This window comes from Ascaphus truei, unplaced genomic scaffold, assembly GCF_040206685.1.
Source record: "Ascaphus truei isolate aAscTru1 unplaced genomic scaffold, aAscTru1.hap1 HAP1_SCAFFOLD_279, whole genome shotgun sequence".
Classification (NCBI taxonomy): domain Eukaryota; kingdom Metazoa; phylum Chordata; class Amphibia; order Anura; family Ascaphidae; genus Ascaphus; species Ascaphus truei.
The window spans coordinates 424,945-447,319 of record NW_027455739.1 but is presented as its reverse complement, the minus strand read 5'-3'; the positions used below and the strand labels follow the sequence as shown (position 1 = coordinate 447,319).

Sequence of the window (22,375 nt, the reverse complement as noted above, 5' to 3'; positions counted from 1 at the left end):
GCTGGAAAACCACCGGCAATGCTCAGCATGTGCAGTGTCTGCAGAAGCAAGACAGGGTGGACAGAAGTTATACACTATCACATGCATCATCAAATTAAAAGGAAAAAGTTAAATTAAAAAAGGAAATGAAAAAGCACAATGAACTCTCTTAAATGGCTACATTAAAAGAAACAAAAAAGGACAGTGTTTGGCATACAGATGTAAGTGGTATGTACTCAAAATAATGTTTCTATTCGCAAAAAAAGGAGAAAGTGTGTCAAACACGTCTGCCCAGTTCAACTTGGCTTAAACCATAAAAAGACATCTTAATGGTGTTAGCGCAACATGAAGTTGCTATGTATCAAGACAACGATGTATGTGACGCAGCAGGGATGTTTAATTACACTGGCGACACACTTTATTCGAGCTCGGCTAGTCCCACGAATTCGGGTATACCCGGGTGTATTGAGGTTTGTGACTGTTTTCTGCCCGAGTGCATTGGGTTATTTTCAGGCAGGGATTGAAGCATTTTATTCCCGCTGGCTGCAATACTGCACAGTATATATATATATATACTGTATTACAATTCATGAATTTATGCCATCTGGTAGACACGCGAAGCATTTCAGCCTATTAAATCCTAATCATTATCATTTAACAGATCAGCCGCCCGTCAGCCAGGCATGAACCCAGGCTGGGAAGGCAAACGCAACGGGGCTTGTCAGAGGTGAGGAGCGGCGCATTCCAGGTATCTGCCAGGTACATACTGGGTATTTGCTCGAATAAAGTGTGTCGGTGCAGTATATGCAGTAGGTTATCAAATGCATTATTTTCACAGTATGGCTATTAAAAATAATAATACACTAATGTATATTTACTAACACTAGTTATAAATATATAAAAAATACACAAAATTACGCAACGTGTCAAAAATAATTTCAAATAGCAAAATATGTGTCATATGTATGAAGTCTTCATACATACAACACACATTATTTTGAAGGTTACTTTTTAGCACTGAAATTTTTGCTGCAACACAAATGTGGCAATATTTTTTAATACAAAGGCCCCTGAGTGTACAGTATGTGGGGAGATAGAGGCAAATTTATTGATTGGTCCGTGTTACTGAAATGCCTCCTTTAGAAGGAACGGAGCCTTGAAGATGGCCTTTCTTCTTTTTAATCTTTAGCTACTGTATATATATCTGACTCTGCGCTCCCCACATTTTTTCCACCGACTTCTATGAGGATCCTGGAAAGATCCTATTGGGTTTGAGCAGCGGATACTGGACTATACTGTATATTGCACTGCACTGTATTATATGTGCATGTGAGGGTCCATTAACACGGTAATATAATCTATCCCATCCCGGGTTTAGAGAGAGCGCCTTAGTGTTTTTCCTTCAGCTTGGGGGAAGAGAATCAGTTTGTAGGACACTGGAGGGAAGGGAATCCTAAAGATAAATTAATGAGCGAGGATGGAACCCTAAACAATGCATTGTAGGCTGTTTTGGCAATAAAGGGTTAAGTGTGTCCTTGCCTGCAAGGCTCCACATGAAATAATTATTTTCTCTGCACTTGTCCTCAGCAGAAGTTTACCTAAGCCTGATGCCTTGGCTGCAGAGTGTGTCCATGCATCATGGGGAATGTAACGATTTATTGAAAAACAGGTCTGGGAGCCGGGCTGCGATGTGTTCAGTAAACACCAGATTTACACAGCTGGGGACTCACTGGTAGGCATGGACACATTTTTTTTGCGGATTTGGATCTGCCTCGGATCACCAAGTTCCTTCGGTCCACGGATTTCTGCAGATGAGTCTCAAAAATGGTAATTCGATGCGCATGCGCGACAACGGACTGAATGGACGCTTAAGTTCATAGCTCCGTTCTCAGCCGACACGAAATAAATAATAAATGCACTAAAACCTACCCGATTTTCACTAAAATCGCACACATAACCCCCGAATACCCTCAGGATGTCGAAGGGGACACGCTCAAAGCGCCCCTCCACGGTGCTGACTGACTACTTTGGAAAGGGAGAACAGGCGCGTGCCAAAAGTCATGAGGGCCCCCCGCCAAGCGGATCAGACTCGGAGGAAGAAGGGGACAATGATCGCGGGAACCAGATTATGCGGAGACGGGACATGCAAGAGTTCTGTGCTGACATTAAAAAATGCCTACAATCGGAGGTGGCAGCCTTGCGAGCAGACATTGGCAGCATTGGAGCCCACACGTACTCCCTTGAAAGGAAGCTAGACTCAACCATCAAGTCCCTCCATAAAACGGACAGGCAACTGTCTCAAGTCAAAGACACCATCCGTGACCTCCTAGACAAACAGGAGGACTCAGAGAACCGGGAGCGATGCAACAATGTAAGGATACGGGGGGTCTCAGAGGAAGTGCCCGATCCAGAAGACTTCGTGGTTCGGTGGCTGACCCAGCTTATGCCTGACAAGTCGACACAGGAGCTTCAACTAGACCGCTGCCACAGAGCCCTAAGATCCAGGCCACAGCAGGGAGACCCCCCGAGAGACATTATTGCTCGCTTCCATTATTTCAAAATAAAGGAATCCTTTTGTCAAATGACTCGTAACAACCCCACATTCGAATCACACAAAATCCAGGTATTTCAGGATATCTCCCCCACCACCCTGCTGAAAAGGAAGCAACTTACCCCAATCACTAAAATCCTCAGGGATGAAGGGGTTAAATACCGGTGGATTTACCCGTTTGGCCTCCTAGTCTCCAGGAACGGGGCATCTACGACGATAAGGAGGGCGGAAGATGGAGGGGACTTCCTTACTAAGCTGGGCCTACAGGACAAGATCACAGAAGAAATGGCGGGAAGCAGATCAGCACCAGACCCATCATGGCGCGAGGCAGGTAGATCTGACAAAAACAGGCAAACCCGCAGCCCCCGTTAAATTGACTGTCTGAGAAACTCTGCTCACTAGCAGTTACAGTTGACCCCCCTCCCCGCTCGAACAGGCCACCCGTTGTGGTCACCCCTACGATTTTCCCATCAGCTACGTCAGCTACATCCCTAACAATGTCCCAAAGCGCCTAGGCCCGAATCAAATCCTGCCACACTTACCTTGAAGCCCGACGGCAGCATCCAGAGACTAGCGGCCATCTTGGAGCAGCTCCGGAGTCCAACTGCGAAAGAGGCGGAGACAGATGACGTCAGAGGGGAGGAGGCACCACATCTCGCAAGAGAGACAGGAGTCCGGAGCAGAGCCACATCCAAGATGGCGACCACCGCAGATGAGCCGGAAGGGGCGGGAGCTAGCGGATGGAGGCGGAAGTGCGGCAGCAAAGCACCCTAGACACAACGAGCAGCAGCAGGAGAGGGAAGAGGGCTTAAGATAGGCTGGGAGTAGCGGCACAGGAACCGGCCCTAGTGTAGGAGAGCCCACAGGATAGCGCCAGGAGAGGCGTAGGGCAGGCTACAGGAGAGAGGGGCAACACCAACACGAAAGGTGAGGAGTAGGGGTCGGAAGGATTAGGGGGGGGGGGAAAGATGGCAAGGAGCTAGCGGAGGAATGGGATGTCAGATCAGGAAGGGGGGGCAGTGGAATAGGGGAGCTGGCAACAGGGAGGGAGGGGGAAGATGGGGAAGGGGCTTAAGAGCAGAAAGTAGAGGAGTAAAGGGAAGTGAGGGTAAAAGGACCCAGAGAAAGAGAGGGTTGCATAGACATAGCAAGGTGGTGGGCAGCACTGGTGGCAAAGCTCAGATGGGACAGGGACACACCATGAAGACATGAGGGGGATCAAGGGCATAACATAGGGCTAGAATGGGATCAGCTGTTCCAAGTGGCACGATAGTTTGGAATTGAAGGGGAGGCAGGGTCACTTTGAAGTATTTAAAGTTAATAGGTTAGGTTTGTGCATTTGAGGTTTTTCATTGACTTGTTGATACATGAAACTATTTACCAATACAGTTTGGACTAATGAAGATATTGGTTTGTCGGCTGGGACCGCGGTCCCAAAGTCGCCGTGCGCCTCTACTCTTGGGCTGGGGCAGTTGCCCTAGATCCTGAGGAAGTCCTGCGGAAGAGGTGGATCAATACGGCCCTGCAGAGGAGGCAGAAGACAGAGGGTGAGATCCAGAGATCCACGAACCCACAGGCAAGGGAGAGAAAGTGGTTCCATGCCACCGACTACTCTCCCACACTGATGTTTGTGTTTTATGTGTTCTTTCTTCCTTCTGTGTCCCATGTACCCGATATGTCTACCCCACCCCATACTGTCTCCTACACAAGTGGTCCTCCGCTGACGCCCCGCAAAGAGCTGAGTACTGCAGAGGAACAGAAACGGCTCCGTAGAGGTCCGACATATCAGAATGTAGCATTCGGAGCACAAGGTCAGTACCTAGCACCATCATGCCTTTAACTTTTATATCACACAACACTAAGGGTCTAAACTCCCCATGTAAACGTAAGCTAGCACTCACAGACTACAAAAAAAAGGGGGCAGACTTTATACTACTCCAGGAAACACACTTCAGAACCACTAGTTCTCCCAAACACTTTGACGAGCAATACAAACAGGTCTTTCTATCCTCTGCTACAGAAAAAAAGCGAGGTGTAGCAATCCTGATCCATAATAGGGTAGGACTAGTGGTGGAGAAAGTGAAAAAAGATCAGGACGGCAGATTCTTGATGCTCATAGGATCCATAAATGCACAACCAATAACGGCAGCAACAATATACGCCCCAAGTGCCCATGTGACAGACTTCTTTACGAGGACGTTTGACGTTCTTAAAAAATTTAGCAAAGGGGCTATAATCCTAGGAGGAGATTTCAACACGGCTATGAATGCAGCCCTTGACAGGTCAGGTCCCCATAGTCATAAATCCAAAATACGTCCTTCAGCGCTAGGACAAGGATTAAAAGACCTACAACTATTAGATGCTTGGAGGGAGACTCACCCGCTAGAAAAGGTTATACACCTTCTACTCACATCCACACGACTCATTTAGCAGAATCGATTACTTCTTTGTATCTAGTAGACTGGTCCCCGCGATCACCCATTCTGGGATCCATGATATTTCATGGTCTGATCACGCACCGATCGAGCTAAGGTGCACTCAGATAGAACTGGAAAGGCCAAGAGCAAATTGGAAATTAAATGATTCCCTCCTAAAGATCCCTGATTTGGAAGGAAAGATCAAAGAGGCGATCAAATACTTCTTTAGTGAAAATAAAGGTAGCGTTGACTCACATATAACCCTCTGGGAGGCACATAAAGCAACACTGAGGGGGGTTTTGATAAGTATGGCAGCCCAAAAGAAAAAAGAAAGCAACGCAAAAATTATTAAAGAACAAGCAGAGTTAAAGCAGCTTTGGGAACAACATAGACGAACACCAAATGCGGCGACTCTACAGCAAATTAAAAACACTCAGATTAAACTGAACCAACTCCTCACCTCCCAGGCCGAGAAATCGTTAAGTTGGTCAAAGAGAAGATTCTTTGAAAAAGCAAATAAACCAGATACCTTGCTGGCTAATATGATTAACTCCAAAACAAATAATTATAACATACAAGCCTTGCGGTGGTGTCACGCTGTGCAGCCCATAGACCAGGCCAGTCCCCTGTACTGAGGTGGGATGTTGAATATACACGCCGACAGCAGAGGGAGTGGGTCCGGGATGTGGTTGTAGCGTGGCCAGGCCTGGGTTAAGATTTAGAATAGTCGTTGTACTTGCCGAGTTCAGGAGTATAGAGAGTTCCGTAGTTTAAATCCGTTTCCGTGTCCAAGGGTCTGAGAGGTAAGAATCGTGATGGGTAAGCTGAAGTCGGGAGCCAGAGGGGTAAGTCAGACAAGCCGGTTCAAATCTGTAGGAGAAAAGACAAACAGGAGCACGACACAGTATCCAGGCTACACAGGAAGCAAGGAGCTATGCAGAGCAAGGAAGTGAAGTCACAGCCGGATATTTAAAGCGACAGTGACCAATCCGGACCGTGGCTGGTTTGGGTCTTTGGGTCTTAGCAGGGAACCGTTTGCTGTGGACGAATGGCTTGAGCAGGGAAACATGGAATACGTTTGGAATCCTCATGGAAGACGGAAGTTGCAGACGAAATGCCACAGGATTGATTTGTTCCTGGATCAGAAAAGGCCCTAAGAATCGAGGTGCTAATTTCGGGGTTGGAGACTTCAACTTGATATTTTTAGACGAAAGCCAAACTCGGTCCCCTGGCTTGTAATTAGGGGCCTGTTGACGACGGTGGTCTGCCTGAGACTTGAATTTCTGAGTGGCGCTAAGAAGCGCGGACTGAATCTTGATCCATGACTTCTGAAGAGTAGTTACCCGTTCATCAGCCGCCGGCACTCCTATCGGAATGTTTGAGATTGGCAGTCGACTTGGGTGGAAACCATAATTCACGAAGAACGGGGTTTCATGCGTGGATTCATTACGAAGTGAATTGGTTGCAAATTCTGCCCAAGGTAGCAGATCAACCCAATTATCCTGGGAATCGGAAATAAAACACCGCAGGTATTGTTCCAGCGTTTGATTAAGTCTTTCTGTTTGCCCATTAGTTTGGGGGTGATAGCCTGATGAGAAGGATAGCGCCATGACAAGCCTCTTGGAGAAAGCCCGCCAAAATTTCGATATAAATTGTGTGCCTCGGTCCGAGACTATGGATGTAGGTATCCCATGGATGCGAAACACCTCCTTGGTGAAGATATCAGCTAGGGTGGGCGAGGAGGGAAGTCCTTTGAGTGGAACAAAGTGGGCCTGTTTTGAAAAACGGTCAACGATGACCAAAATGGTATTCATCCCTCTGGAAGGGGGTAGATCCACAATGAAATCCATTGAAATATGTGACCATGGACGTTCGGGTACTGGCAAGGGCATGAGCAAGCCTGAGGGTCTTTGATGAAGAGTCTTGTTTTGTGCGCATACTGGACAAGCACTAGTAAATTCATGAACCATCTTTGCCATATTAGGCCACCAAAAAGTACGTTTGATAAGATCCAAAGTTCTTTTGAAACCGGGATGGCCGGCTGAACGGACAGAGTGACCCCATTCTAATATCTTTTGATGAAACCTGGGTGCGGCATAAAGAGTTCCCTCCGGTACCTCTAGACCACTCGGAATTTGTGTTTGAGCTTCAACGATCTTTTCGAGAATGTCAAATGAGTTGGCGGAAATTATAAACTTAGAGGGTACGATAGTTTCAGGGGTTTCTTCGGATCTTTCCTCCGGAGAAAATTGTCGGGACAAGGCATCAGCTTTTGTGTTTTTAGAACCAGGAATATAGGACAGAGTATAATTAAATCTTGAGAAAAATAGTGCCCAGCGAGCTTGACGAGACCCCAGACGACGTGCATTTTCGATATACAGAAGGTTTTTATGGTCGGTCAATATAGAAATAGGTTCGCGGGAACCTTCCAGGAGATGTCGCCATTCCTGTAAGGCCATCTTGATAGCCAAGAGTCTCTATTGCCAACATCATAGTTCTTTTCAGCGGGCGAAAACTTCTTTGAAAAAAAACCGCATGGATGAAGCTTATCTTGAGGGAAGAATCTCTGGGACAGGATGGCGCCTGCACCACAATCAGACGCATCAACTTCTAAAGTAAAAGGAAGACTAACGTCGGGATGTCGCAGGATGGGTGCCGAGACGAAAGCTTGTTTCAGGGTTTCGAAGGATGAGACGGCCTGCGGAGGCCATACAGACGGGTCAGCTCCCTTCTTGGTAAGGGCCGTAATGGGAGCCACAGTGGTGGAAAAATTTCGGATGAATTTCCTGTAGTAATTGGAGAAGCCCAAAAAACGCTGGATGGCTTTGAGAGAGTTGGGCTGAGGCCAATCCAAAACAGCCTTAAGTTTTTCAGGGTCCATTGAAAATCCTTTATCAGAAATTATATAGCCTAAGAAGGCAGTAGAGGTTTGATGAAAAAGACATTTCTCGAGCTTAGCGTAGAGATTATTGACACGAAGGCGAGCGAGAACGAGCCTGGTATGCTGGACATGATCTTGAAGATTTTTAGAAAAAATTAGGATATCGTCCAGATAGACGATTACGAAAGAATTGAGAACATCACGGAAGACATCATTCATGAAAACCTGAAAAACAGCAGGAGCATTGCATAAGCCGAAGGGCATTACAAGATACTCGTAGTGGCCGCTTCTGGTATTGAAGGCAGTCTTCCATTCATCGCCTTCTCAGATGCGAACAAGATTGTAAACTCCTCGGAGGTCTAGCTTGGAAAAAATCTTTGCCCCTTGAAGCCTATCAAAAAGTTCGGAGATCAGCGGAAGGGGGTATCGATTCTTGACTGTGATGAGATTGAGCCCTCGGTAATCAATGCATGGTCTCAGGGATCCATCTTTCTTTTTGACAAAAAAGAAACCGGCACCAGCGGGGGACGAAGAATTACGGATGAATCCTTTTTCAAGGTTTTCTTTGATGTATGCTGCCATGGCTTCAGTTTCAGGGAGAGACAAGGGGTAGGACTTACATTTTGGAAGAACAGCGCCGGGAACCAGATTAATGGGGCAATCATAAGGTCTGTGAGGAGGTAGAACCTCCGATTGTGTCTTGCTAAACACGTCGATGAAATCCGCATATGCTTCAGGAAGAGCGGAATCATTAGCCTGGGGCGTTTCCACTCCCGCGAGGACGGTGGTAGGAGAAATGACCGGCAATGGTGAGGCGTCTGACTCTGGCTCCCACTGAATTGTCTTGCCATCCCTCCAATCAATGCGTGGGTTGTGCTGCTGTAGCCAGGGTAATCCTAGGATAACTGGAACGGCAGGAGAGTGCATCACGTCAAAGGATATGATTTCGGTATGAGTACCGGCAGAAAGGGTGAGAGGAAGAGTCTCTAACGTGATGAAGGCAGGTTGCAAAGGGCGACCATCAATAGCCTCGAGGCCAATCGGTGATTTCTTAGCGATGAGCGGAATCTTGTTAAGAGTAGCAAAATCTTGATCCACAAAGTTACCACCGGATCCTGAATCAAGAAAAGCGGCTATGGTTACGCGAAAATTCGGACCCTCAAGCGAGACTGGAAGCATAATTCTCTTAGGGAGTTCCTCTTCAGAGATAGGGTGAGAAGATATTGACCCCAAAATGAGTCCCTCTTGCCCCATTGGTCGTGTTTGTTCTTTGGGCCTTAAAGGACAAAAACGTACCGTATGTTCAGGAGATCCACAATAGTAGCAAAGGCCCTCATTCCGGCGACGAGCCCTTTCGGCAGTCCGGTCAGGAGTTCTATCGGCAGTCCTGTCGGTATTTCGGAACTCTTGACTGGCAATCTGCATGGGTTCCACAGTGTCTAGAACAGGACGAATAGCTGGGAAGGATCTGGGGAGAATAGGGTCAGAAGAGAAAAGTCTGGGACGCTGGCGTTCATGACGGCGCTGTTGAAGGCGCTGATCCACTCGTATGCATTGTGCGATCAATTCCTCCAATTCCTGGGGCCTGGGCTGAACTGCAAGTTCATCCTTTACAGAGTCGGACAAACCTTGCCAAAACACAGCAATAAGGGCTTCTTGGTTCCAATGCGTCTCCGCCGCGACAGTCCGGAATTCCAATGCATATTTGGCTACGGACCTACGACCTTGAGACAATTGAACAAGAGAAGCAGTGGCAGTATCTCTGCGGGCGGGAATATCAAATACCTGCTGGAATTCTTGGCGGAAGAGCTGGTAATCCTGGGTGGTTTCCGCACGCAACTCCCAGATGGGAGAGGCCCACGCCAAGGCGTCCCCTGTTAAAAGAGAGTAAACATAGGCTACCTTGGTGCGTCCGGTGGGGAACAGGCTGGGAGAAATCTCAAATTGTATTTCACATTGATTCAAAAAACCACGACAGGCTAGAGGGTCACCCGCATATGCTTTATTCGTAGGAATCCTGAGTTCTGATGGCCGGTCGCCACCCTGCGCGGCTGGGGCCAGAATAGGCTGTAGTGAAATCTGGGAAAGCTGTTGTACCAAGCTTGTGATCTGAGTTCCCAAAGTATCAATGCATTGCGCAAGTCCCCTGATTAGTTGGCCCACCTCAGTCATTTCTGTTGGGCTCTGCATAATGTCACGCTGTGCAGCCCATAGACCAGGCCAGTCCCCTGTACTGAGGTGGGATGTTGAATATACACACCGACAGCAGAGGGAGTGGGTCCGGGATGTGGTTGTAGCGTGGCCAGGCCTGGGTTAAGATTTAGAATAGTCGTTGTACTTGCCGAGTTCAGGAGTATAGAGAGTTCCGTAGTTTAAATCCGTTTCCGTGTCCAAGGGTCTGAGAAGTAAGAATCGTGATGGGTAAGCTGAAGTCGGGAGCCAGAGGGGTAAGTCAGACAAGCCGGTTCAAATCTGTAGGAGAAAAGACAAACAGGAGCACGACACAGTATCCAGGCTACACAGGAAGCAAGGAGCTATGCTGAGCAAGGAAGTGAAGTCACAGCCGGATATTTAAAGCGACAGTGACCAATCCGGACGAGGGGCATGGCGGAGGCGTGTCGAGGAGCTGCTCGTGAGTGGCTGAGGGACCAAGAAATAGTAGAGCCCAGCTGAGGGTCTGTAACACCAGTGCCAGAATCCAAGATGGCGACGGCAGAGTTCAAGGTATGCACTGGGAGGCGGCATGGGTAGCGACGGGGGGCAGGGGCAGCAGCCGCTGCAGTACTGGTAGTGGGTAAGGAGGGGTCACGCCGCAAGGGACGTGGCCCCCGATTCCATACAGGTGGAAAACGGGGGGATAGGGGGGGTTACGGCCAATCCCAAGCAAATTGTAGGGGAATTTAAAGCCTTCTACGCAAAATTATACGATGGGGAAAAGGTTGCCAGATCTACTGGGACAACGGAGGCCCTACGGAGTTTCCTGAAAAATGCAAACATACCCGGTCTGAGCAAGTCAGATAGAGAGGTGATAGGTAGAGATTTTACAATGGAGGAATTATCAGAGGTTATGAAAAACCTGAAACCCTCTAAAGCCCCGGGTCCCGACGGATACTCAAATCTTTATTACAAAAATTCAGGAAACAATTGGCCCCATATCTCCTCCGTATGTTTAATCAAGTGCTGAATGGGTCCCCATTCCCTAGCCAGATGCTCCAAGCGTCCATTTCAGTAATACATAAGACAGGGAAAGACCCACAGGACTGTAAAAGCTACAGACCTATATCCCTGATTAATTCGGACATCAAAATTTACGCCAAATTATTGGCCAATAGATTGAGTCTCATCCTACCCAGACTAGTGCACCCAGATCAAGTCGGATTTATCCAGGGTCGACAAGCATCTGATAATACCCAACGAATCATTGATCTGATAGAGATAGCCAATTCCAAATCTATACCAGTTATGGCGCTTAGTCTGGATGCGGAAAAAGCGTTTGATAGGATAGACTGGCCATATCTGGAAGCCACGCTTGGGGCGTTTGGCATGGGAGACAAATTGATAAAAGCTATATTCGCTCTCTATTCAGCCCCGTCGGCAAGGGTTACCCATCAGGGATTCGCTTCGGATCCCTTTCAAATTAAGAGCGGAATGAGACAGGGATGCCCGCTCTCCCCCCTCCTCTTTGCACTGTGTATGGAGCCGCTGGTGGCCCAGATACGGGATAGCAAAGACATCACAGGTATTGACATCGGAAACCAGTCGCATAAGGTGGCACTATATGCGGATGATGTATTCCTGACAATATCCTGGCCCCTTACCTCTCTACCAAACCTGTTCGACCTGTTGGGGCGTTTTAATAGGGTCTCCGGGTTCAAAATTAATCAGAGCAAATCGGAGGCTATTAACACATATCTCCCCAAGCATGTTGAAAAGCTAATTGCCCTCAACTTCAACTTCCGCTGGCAACAACAACAAATTAAATACCTAGGGGTTAATATCACCCAGACATATAGCACAATTTAAAAGGCAAACTATCCACGACTGATGCAGACCCTGAGAGAGGACATCAAAAGGTGGGCTAAACATAAAATCTCATGGATTGGCAAAATCCACTGCTTTAAAATGAATTTGCTCCCTCGCCTACTGTATCTTTTCCAAACCCTACCAGTGCCAATAGGTTTGAAGGACACTCTCTCACTCCAAACCGAGATAGATAAATTTATCTGGGGAGGAAAGAAGGCGAGGGTGAGCAAACAAATAATGCGCAAACAAACGGGGGCGGGAGGGCTAGCGGTACCTTGTTTGTTGTCCTACTACAAGGCGGCCCAATTATGTCAAATTGTGCTGTGGCACACTAACCCAGACTCTAAAAGATGGGTCGCGTTAGAACGAGAGGCATGTTCCCCATTGGACCTGGAACATCTGATTTGGTACCCTAAAAAGGTGCGTAGAGGCACCAAACTGCCGCTATCCTCGATGACCAACTCGCTCTCGATATGGGAGGGTACTAGGCTCAAATGCGCACTGACTAGCAGGGCATCGGGTATGACGCCACTATGGAACAACCCACTCTTTGCCCTGGGCCAGTCCAGTACGGAATTCACTATCTGGAAACTAAAAAAAATTAAGACATTGGTAGATCTGGAGGGGAGACAAGGCATAAAAATATTCGAAATAGTTTAATCTGACCATAACATCCCTAATGCCGAGATCTTTAGATACCTCCAGATCAGGGCGTTCTATCAAAAAGTTCAGCCATAAACCCCCATGACAAATTTCGAAAAGCTCTGTCGATCAGGGACATCCACAGCGGGACTCACATCGCAGATGTACAAAGAGGTAACCGTGTCTAGTACGACAGTGACGGAAAAAACAAGATACATGACTAACTGGGAGACAGACCTAGGAGAGGAATTAGAGGTTGAGGAATGGACAAAAATAGTGACGGCAACCTCCAAAAGTTCTATATGCACAACCTTAAGGGAGAACGCATATAAGGTAATGATGAGATGGTACCACACTCCCACAAAACTAGCTAAATTCCTGCCCAGTTACTCCCCATTGTTTCCGAGACAATGTGGACAGCAGGCAGATCTGTTACACATGCTGTGGTCATGCCCAAAAATCGTCCCAGTCTGGGATTCAATTAAGGACTAGAGGAATAAGATTACAGGTAAACCCGTCCCATTAGACCCATGGCTGTTCCTCCTGAACAGACCAGCAGATGGGTTCACCAAAGGAGAAAACAAACTGATAGCTCACTTTGCTATGGCGGTTAGGGGGGAGATTGCAGCACGATGGAAACAAAATACAATTCCTCCAATTACAAACATTAGAAATTGAATTTGGTCAGTTTGCCAGATGGAGAAGTTGACAAGTTTGGTCAACGACACTGGTGAAAATTTTCAAAAAGTCTGGCTACCGTGGTTAGCCCAAACAGACATCCAGGGAGTGGAACGGACCACAATTTGGCTTTAATAGGAGAAAATGCGTTCTCTCATGAGGGAGCGCCCAAGGGCGGCACCCAAGACACACATAGATAACCCCCCCCCCCAGGCAGGACCTATAAGAGAGCGAATAGGGCATAGTAGCTGATATGAGGCTGTCCTACGGGGCACGCAATGATTCCCCAGACGCAGAGAACCAGCGAAAGTGAGGCAGAGGCGGAACCACATGAGGAGAAACTTACCCCGCACCCCCATCCCCCCCATTGTCTTCCCCTTTCACCCCCTGGCCTGAGGCCCCCCCGTCTGTCTGTCTACCCAGTCTGTCTGTAGATGTCTAATCATTCACAACCGGGAATAGCACATACAGTAAGCCGAACCTGTAATTTGCCGTTATCATACTCACTGTACTGCTGCGGCACAGTTTATTCGAGCATTTGCCCGTTCTGTGCCGCAGCAGTAGCCTGGCGCGCGCCCGAGTGTGACGGGCGCACGCCGTAGCAGCGGAAGAGCGCCCTCCGATCGGGGCGCTCTCCCTACCGCTGCCGGGTCCGCCGGGTCCCCCGGAACCCCCTGCCGCTGTCCCGCGATCGCGGGACACCAGGGCTCCCTCGGGGAGCCCCTGGACACGCGTGCAGGGGGCGCACGCTCCCGATGACGCGTGACCGCGTGTCTATGACGCGCGGCACGCCGAGGGGCGGCCACTAGCAAGCCGGGAGATTTCCCGGCTTGCGGTACCGACCACACTTCAATAAAGTGTGTCGGTAGTGTATGTATATTATTATCTGAACAAAATAAAAAATTTAAGTTGAAAAAAAAACAAAAAATGGTAATTCGTCTTTTGCAGATTTTTTTTATTATTATTATTTTTTTTAACACTGACAATCAATCCACGGATTTCGCCATCGGCTGATGGATTTTAAGAATCCAATCCGCGTTTGCAGTCATCCACGCACGGTTTGGATTTCATAAAGTCCGTCAACGGATTGTGGAATCCTTGAATGGATTGTTAAAATCCACCAGCAGATTTTCTCCAATGGCGGTTTTGGATTAATCCACACAGTGAAATTGTAACAATACATCGGCGTATTTTACACCGCAGAACGGATTTTGAATGGAAAACTCGGGAACATCTGGGAAGCAGATTTGGACTGGTTCATCCATCGCTACTCACTGGGGCACTGAAGAGAAGGGGAACAGGGCTGAGTATAACCCTGCGCTCTGCAAAAGGAGCATGCAACCCATAACAGGGATATATATATATATATATTAGACACAAAATAGATGCCGCAATCAAATCACCCCTGGATGACCTAGTAGTTAGATATAACCAAGGATCAGGGTAGAGAGTAACCCTCTGGTGGTGCTACCGACCCACAGAGAATATGTTGCACAAAAAGAGAAAGAAGGGTCAAAAAGGTGCACTCAAACAATATGTATTGAAAAAGTAGAAAAAATGGACTTTATTAGCAATGAGTATTAAAAAAAACACACAAGACAGACCCACACAAATACCACATAATAGATTGCTCTGTGATGCAACAATTGTAAATTATACAACAAAAAGGCACAAAAGTCTGGTAAGAACCAAAACATGGGAGTTCAGATGTAACATAACAAAGCCAGGGGAAAGAATATTCCCCCAGTGTTGTGACTAAAATCGGCGGATCTGAAGCAAAAAACTCAAAAAAATATCTTAATGGCTAAACAAACCAGAACACAAAAACATGATATGACCTCTGAAATATGGTGTCATGAGAATAATGGTATAACACACAGCTGAGGGTAAGTATAAATGTGACCCTATGAAGTGCTGCAAATGGACTGTAGTAGCTAATGCCAAAACTATGCTGCACACATACAATAAGCAGCAAGAGGAGGGAGTCCAAATAGTGCACTGGTAGCACTCATAACAAGTCCCCAAAGGTAAGAGCCCAATGATAATGGGCAAAGGTAATGATGGGGCAGCCCAGGGACAGGGAGCACTGCAGATGGATAGTGAACAGGGCAATGAGGAGGTCCCACAATACAGACCAGCGTCCCAAGCTCAGGCACCAGCGTCGTCACGAAGGAAAGTCTTGGACATTCTAATGCAGCACACAGGTCAGGAGGAGGTGGGGGTACTGTCCAGCTCTGCTCCGATGGCCGTTTCGCCAAAAAGGCTTCTTCTGGGAGCGTACGATGTCAGCATCCAAGAACACTCTTTAAGGGGCTCCGTTTTCGTGCCAAAAGTTCTCTCGCGGCAATCAGCCAATAGGAATTTCTGAAAAATAGAGCCGCGTCATCTGTTGCTATGTAAGGGCGAGAAGAACTAACAGGCAATGAAGCTTAAAGAGACAGACATGGAGGGACATACTCTTACTTGTCTACTTTGTGCTTTCAGGTTTTCCTCAATATATTTCTTACTTTCTGACATGTCTAACTTTGAGTCTTATCCTTTTATTTCATTTTATTTTATCCCTCATTTATTTTTGTTCATTTGTTACTTTATCAGTCCACATATCTTTACCTTGAGATTATTACTTCTCTACTCATTCCTTTGATACTACTATTACTTATTTATTTTATCCTTATCCATTTCTCCATGCTTTTTAACCTCCTGCTTAGAAATTATGTCTTTTTAATCACATTATATCATTTTCTATGTCCCTCCATGTCTGTGTTTTTGACACAATTGAAGTGGAACTTGAGAAATTTGAAAGTGAGATTGAATTGATGAAGAAGGGTAAATTTGATCGGGACCTATCCGATTATAAGCTAGGTAAAGTCTATAAATGGAGTCATTCCAAACCAGGTTACCGTAGAAAGAAGAGGAGCCCCAAAGCAGGAACATCTGTGTCATCAGGAGCCACTACATCAGAGATGGACTCCTCTGACTGTGACACAATGTTTTTATAGTTCACTCACTCCTCCCCATCACCACATGGTCTTTGATACACCTGTATATATACATTAGTGTGTGAGTGCTCTCCTTGGGGTTCTTGCTCTTTTGTTGTTACCCTATCTGTTTATCCCCTGATAGTAGCACCTCCACTCCACATACATCCAGCCAGCAGTAGCGAGGGTTCTCTTCCCCCCCCCTCTCCCTCTAGTTCGGTTATCATATAAAGTGTCTCTTGCTCTTACTGACCCTCAGCACGCTAACATACTATGGCAGGCTTTCTATCTAGAAAGCCTAACCTGGATGACTGGCAGACTGAAGCGCAACCTTTCTTCTCCAATACAAGTTACACAGGTGTATCAGAACCACCCCCAATAGCTAAGATTCAAGATTTCTTTAAAGATCTTGAAGGTAACTACAAGTACATTAAGCTATGGTGGGAGGTGTTTAGTATTGAAACCTACCAAAAAGACAAACTGATTCCACGAGGTCTAAGGAGTAATCTGGCCCAAGCCCACAATATAACTGACGAAGGGTTTATCACAGCTTGGGTAAATATCATTAGCCAGTGCGCAACTACTGGTCGACCACCAAGGTACTCTTTTGAAAACACAGGGTACCAAAGTAGACCAACGTCTACTTGAGGTTGAGAAGTGGAATAAGGAAACTGAATTCAAAGACCTTGAGAACCGCATGCAAATAAATATTGATAAGTTCACCAAAGAACTTAAAGAGCGGAAACATCGCAAATACCAAAGGGATAAGACTGATTTCGAGGAAGGGAAGATATACAAATTCCAATTCAAGAAAGCAGTAGCCCCAGTAGAGGTCACAGAATCCTCTACCGATTGGTCGAATTCAGATGTAGAGGAGGAGAACACTTCCAAGAACAAAAGTCATCACATGCAAACTAGACACCAGGGACCCTCTCCTTTTTTAGAGGATCCCAGGGCAGTGACCAATCCAACAGGCAGAGAAAAACGAGAAGGGGGAAGAGGGGGCAGGGGAAGAGGCACTGGAGATTACAGGAGACAGAGGGGGAACAGATACCGTTAGTTCACACTCAAATATCAGAATTGTCAGACACCAACGCCGACACAGATCAGGGCCTCATAATCAATCTATCTGACCGCCAACTCACTATACATCATCTTAGTGTGCTGCAAAAAGGTTTGTCCTTCTCGCCAACCTCTAGAATGGACACCTTCGAGTGGGTAAAAGATCTGAACCTGTTCGCAAGGAAGCTACTACTACACAAACTGTTTAAAAGGAGGGATCTTGCTATAACTATGAAATTAGGGATAGACCCCCTCAATGAAGCAGATACTGAAAACCTTAGACTGCTCACAGACGTGGCGGCAGAATCAGAGAGAACAGAGTGCGAGGGACCATTTACCCAACTTAGATCTAAATCTAAGTTTATGCCACCGCTAGATATTAACTCAAACATAGCGGTGTTTGTGGACCTCGTTACACAAGATATTGAGGACCTTAGGCATACTCCAGACAATTCTAAACCTAACCTCACTCCATTGGAAGTCACAGCCCTAGCAGAGCTAGAACAGGACAAAGATATCGTTATCAAACCCTCTGATAAAGGGGGAAACCTCGTTATCCTAAACAGCAAGGACTACGCAGGTGAGAATGTCAGGCTACTTGCCGATAGAAAGTGCTATGAAGTACTCTCTAACGATCCGACACTTGAATATCAGAAGGAGCTTTTTACCATCCTATCGGAAGGCCTCCAAGCGAATCTCATCTCACAGAGTGAATTAGACGTTATCTTTGTCAAACAACCTAGGGTTGCGACTTTCTATTCCCTTCCCAAAATACATAAGAAAAGAACTCCCCCCCCCGGACGACCAATAGTGTCTGGTATAGACAACCTTACCGAACATGCCAGTCACTATGTAGACCTCATCCTTAGGCCATTCATTACAGCCCTCCTGTCCTACTTGAGGGACACAAAGGACATCCTAAATAAATTAAATAATAGCACAGTCTCCGAGGAGACAGTCCTAGTCTCAATCGATGTGGAATAACTCCATGTCTCCAAGACCAATGAGTGCCCACGAGTCTCTGGACCACAACTTTACTCTCCATCCTAGACAATTCCGGAACAATTCCAGGTCCCCCAACTCTAGGAGTGGTTATGATCGCCCTGAGGTCGATCCTGAAGGGGGGGGGGTACTGTAAGGAATCGGGGGCCACGTCCCTTGTGGTGTGACCCCTCCTTTCCCACTACCAGTACTGCAGCGGCTGCTGCCCCTGCCGCCGCCCAATGCATACCTTGAACTCTGCCGTCGCCATCTTGGATTCTGGCACTGGTGTTACAGACTCTCAGCTGTGCTCCACTACTTCCTGGTCTCTCAGCCACTCACGAGCAGCTCCTCGACACGCCTCCACCATGCCCCTCGTCCGGATTGGTCACTGTCGCTTTAAATATTCTGCTTTGGCTTCACTTCCTGGCCGAGCATAGATCCTTATGGGATGTTACCTGTGTTTCTGCCACAAGCCTTGTTCTTTCGTTACGTATCTCTGTTTTTGTTCCAGTTCGTTGTACTCGTCCAGTTTCCTCCAGGCCTGCTGCTGCTACGCTGAGTTCCTGAGTTCCTGGTTCTTACAGACCTGCTTCGTTTGTGCTGTAACACGGGGTTACTAGTGCTGCCTGGTGGTGTGCCTATTGCGGTCAGTCTTCCCTCTCCTAGACCGGAGCCATGGGTCGTGGACGCCACTCGCGTAAACCTCGTTCCCGACCTGCAGCGATTGCGCTGACGCAAAAGGACCAGCTTGATTTCCTGTTGCCGACTCCCTGCTTGAACTACGACTACCCGGATATCTCCTACCCCGACTCTGGCTTGCCCAACAACTATGCTGTTATCTCCAGTCCTGAACCCGGCCTGTTTGACTATGAACTGCGCACTCCGGACCAGTCTGCGCGGTCTAAGGTCTGTGATCTCTTAACCCAGCCTCAGCCCCACGGTCCGGTCTCGGTTTGTGGCGAGCACAATCGTGACAGAAAGATGGCTCCTCGTAACTCAAGCCTCTGCAGCAATCGCGTGGACCAATCAGTTCCGGCGCGCGGTGATGACGTCAATGTCAATGCTTCTAACGTGATGACGCTCCCTGACGCGTTTCGTCACTCACGGGTAACTTTTTCAAAGGGAAGTATAGAGAAGGGGGAGGTCCGGTATTAAATATGCTCTCCAATTATCCAAATCGCTGGGAGTGTCCCCTTCTCAGCTGAAAATACGCTTGGTGCTGATTAATGTTAAGTAAATGCGCACAATACATATTTAAAACCTTAGAGTTGAAGGAGTATAGAATAAAGGTGTCAAACAGCAAATGAATACCTAAATGAAAACCGCACATAATGAATATATGGGGAGTGTACCTAGTATGACATAACAAAGTATATATATATAGTATGTAAATTAATACACAAATAATAAAATTATCAAAAAACATCGTGAAAGACAGACATGCACAAAATGCATAAATAATACATATCGTGCATGTACATAGTCCACTCAGTTAATCTGACCACTCAAATAAAAAAGGTATCTCCCTTTATAATTGCATATAAAATACAAATTACAGTACAATTCATCAGAACCATATTATATTGAAAAACATACAAATACAATTTCAACAATCAAACAAAATGGAATAAAATAAAAACACAGTAAGAAAGCCTTATTACCAAATATTGAACCCTATAAGGAGGGCAATACCCATATTAACATATGCCTAACAATTAAGCACAGTACATACAATATTTGAGTCCATAAGCCAGGACAAAGCAAGGTGTCAAGAGGGAGTGAACTATGATGTAAATGGACAAAGTGGGATATTATGTGCTTGTAAATAAGTGTGTAGGTGTGAGTATAGACAGATCTTCTCATAATACTAATATGTTGAAGATTAATTGTATTAATACCATTATGTGAAGATTCCTCTGCCCTCCACCATCTTTTGTCTGGATCTCTCCTTGGGATATCATAGATCCCTTCCCCAATCCTTCCCTCCCCCTTCTCTATACTTCCCTTTGAAAAAGTTACCCGTGAGTGACGAAACGCGTCAGGGAGCGTCATCACGTTAGACGCATTGACATTGACGTCATCACCACGCGACCGGAACTGATTGGTCCGCGCGATTGCTGCAGAGGCTTGAGTTACGAGGAGCCATCTTTCCAGGACTCTAACACGTGTATAAGGATTATACCAGCCCTGGACATTTGCTTGGACACTGATCCTACTACTGCAAGATCGGGACTGCCCCAAGATACTGCAGAAACAAATGCTTGATTTTTATCACACAATGCTTGATTTTACTGCTTTTTTATAAGCGCATTTCTTAACCCCTTCCCTCCCTTCCCCTCATTAAATTGACTATTTTACGCTATGGGTGTGCGCTCTCTCTTCCCTTTGTGTGTATATATATAATACTGAGTTAAGTTATGGTGAGTAAAAAAAGTGACAAAAACCCTCCACAGGAAAGCAAATATAACTGTATGCTCATCTGCATGTCTTAGGCAGGTCTGCAACCCCGCCTTTCCCCATTATCACCCACCATACAGCACTTCCACTGCAGCAAGGGATTCTGGGAAATGACATGCAAATGAGCACACAGTGTCACTTTTTGCCTCAATAACCATTTTATATATATATATATATATATATAGTTACATAGTTACATAGTTACATAGTAGATGAGGTTGAAAAAAGACGTATGTCCATCAAGTTCAACCTATGCTAAATTTAGACAACAGATACTTTATTCTATATCTATACTTACTTATTGATCCAGCGGAAGGCAAATAAAAAACCCATTAAGGGGGAAAATTAATTCCTTCCTGACTCCAAGAATTGGCAATCGGATAAATCCCTGGATCAACATCCTTCCCATGTATACTTATTTGGTATATCCCTGTATAACTTTCCCATCTAAAAAGATGTCCAACCTTTTTTTGAACAAATCTATTGTATCTGCCATCCCAGTCTCTATGGGTAATAAATTCCACATTTTAACTGCCCTCACTGTAAAAAACCCTTTCCTTTGTTGCTGGTGAAATTTCCTTTCCTCCAACCTTAAGGGATGGCCCCCGAGTCCTTTGTTCTGCCTGTGGGATGAATAGTTCTTTTGAAAGCGCCTTGTATTGTCCCTGAATATATTTGTTTATAGTTATCATATCCCCTCTTAGACGCCTCTTTTCTAATGTAAATAAATCTAATTTAGCTAGCCTCTCCTCATAAATTAGAATGTCCATCCCCTTTATTAATTTGGTGGCTCTTCTCTGCACTCTCTCTAGTTCCATAATGTCTTTTCTTAGGATTGGTGCCCAAAATTGTACTCCATATTCAAGGTGTGGAATTACTAATGCTTTGTAAAGTGGCATAATTATGTTTACTTCCCTTCCATCCATTGCCCGTTTCATGCAAGATACACTGGCGACCAACTTTATTTTTACTTGGCTAGCTCCGCGAATTTCAGAAGATCCCGGTGATGTGCGGTTTTGTGTCGTTTTCTCCCGGGGTATATAGCGTTATTTTCACGGCTGTGATTTAAGCATTTTATTCCTGCTGGCTGCAATACTGCAATGCCGTGTAAAAACGCATGGGGGCATTTGCGAGCTGTTGTCTTTGAAGCCGAGAAATTCATGAATTGTAATGCAGTATATACTGTATATATACAGTATATACTGTATAACAACAACCCCTATAACCCCTAACATACACATACAGTACTGTATATGCACAGCAATGATACTATAGGCCGTCCCCTGGCGAGATGTGTTTGCAGCAGAGAGAGAAACGCTGCTCTCTCTACGCAAACATCGGCACATTAAAAATTATTTAAAATACATTTTTATTCATAGTGTAGAGGTGCAGGGGGTCTCCGGAGCTGAACCGCGTTGGTTTCAGGTCCGGGGACCCCCTGCTCCCCGAGATACGGCCCCCTTTATGAGGTGCCGGTATCCCTCTGCATTTAAATGTCCCGATCACGTGACCGTGACATGTAAACAAAGCAGAGGGATACCGGCACCCCCTAAAGAGGCCTGTATCTCGGGGAGCAGGGGTCCCCGGACCTAAAACAAAAACGTTTCTGCTCCGGAGACCCTCTGCACATGTACAGTATAAATAAAACACATATATAAATAAACACTCGTTTCTTACCTTAGCGGCTATGTGCTATGGTAACGAAGCAGCATTTCTGTATTTT

At 46.2% G+C, this 22,375-nt stretch overlaps 1 long non-coding RNA gene across 1 annotated transcript; it reads right to left on the bottom strand.

Moving 5' to 3' along the window:
• Nucleotides 1-2,510: 2,510 nt before the first annotated feature.
• On the bottom strand, nucleotides 2,511-15,633 carry LOC142481543 (uncharacterized). Its single transcript, XR_012795829.1, has 4 exons — nucleotides 15,307-15,633; nucleotides 3,912-4,052; nucleotides 3,073-3,134; nucleotides 2,511-2,791 (listed from the first exon to the last, which is right to left on the bottom strand). It is a non-coding gene; the product is annotated as an uncharacterized LOC142481543 (long non-coding RNA).
• Between the last annotated feature and the right edge of the window lie 6,742 nt (nucleotides 15,634-22,375).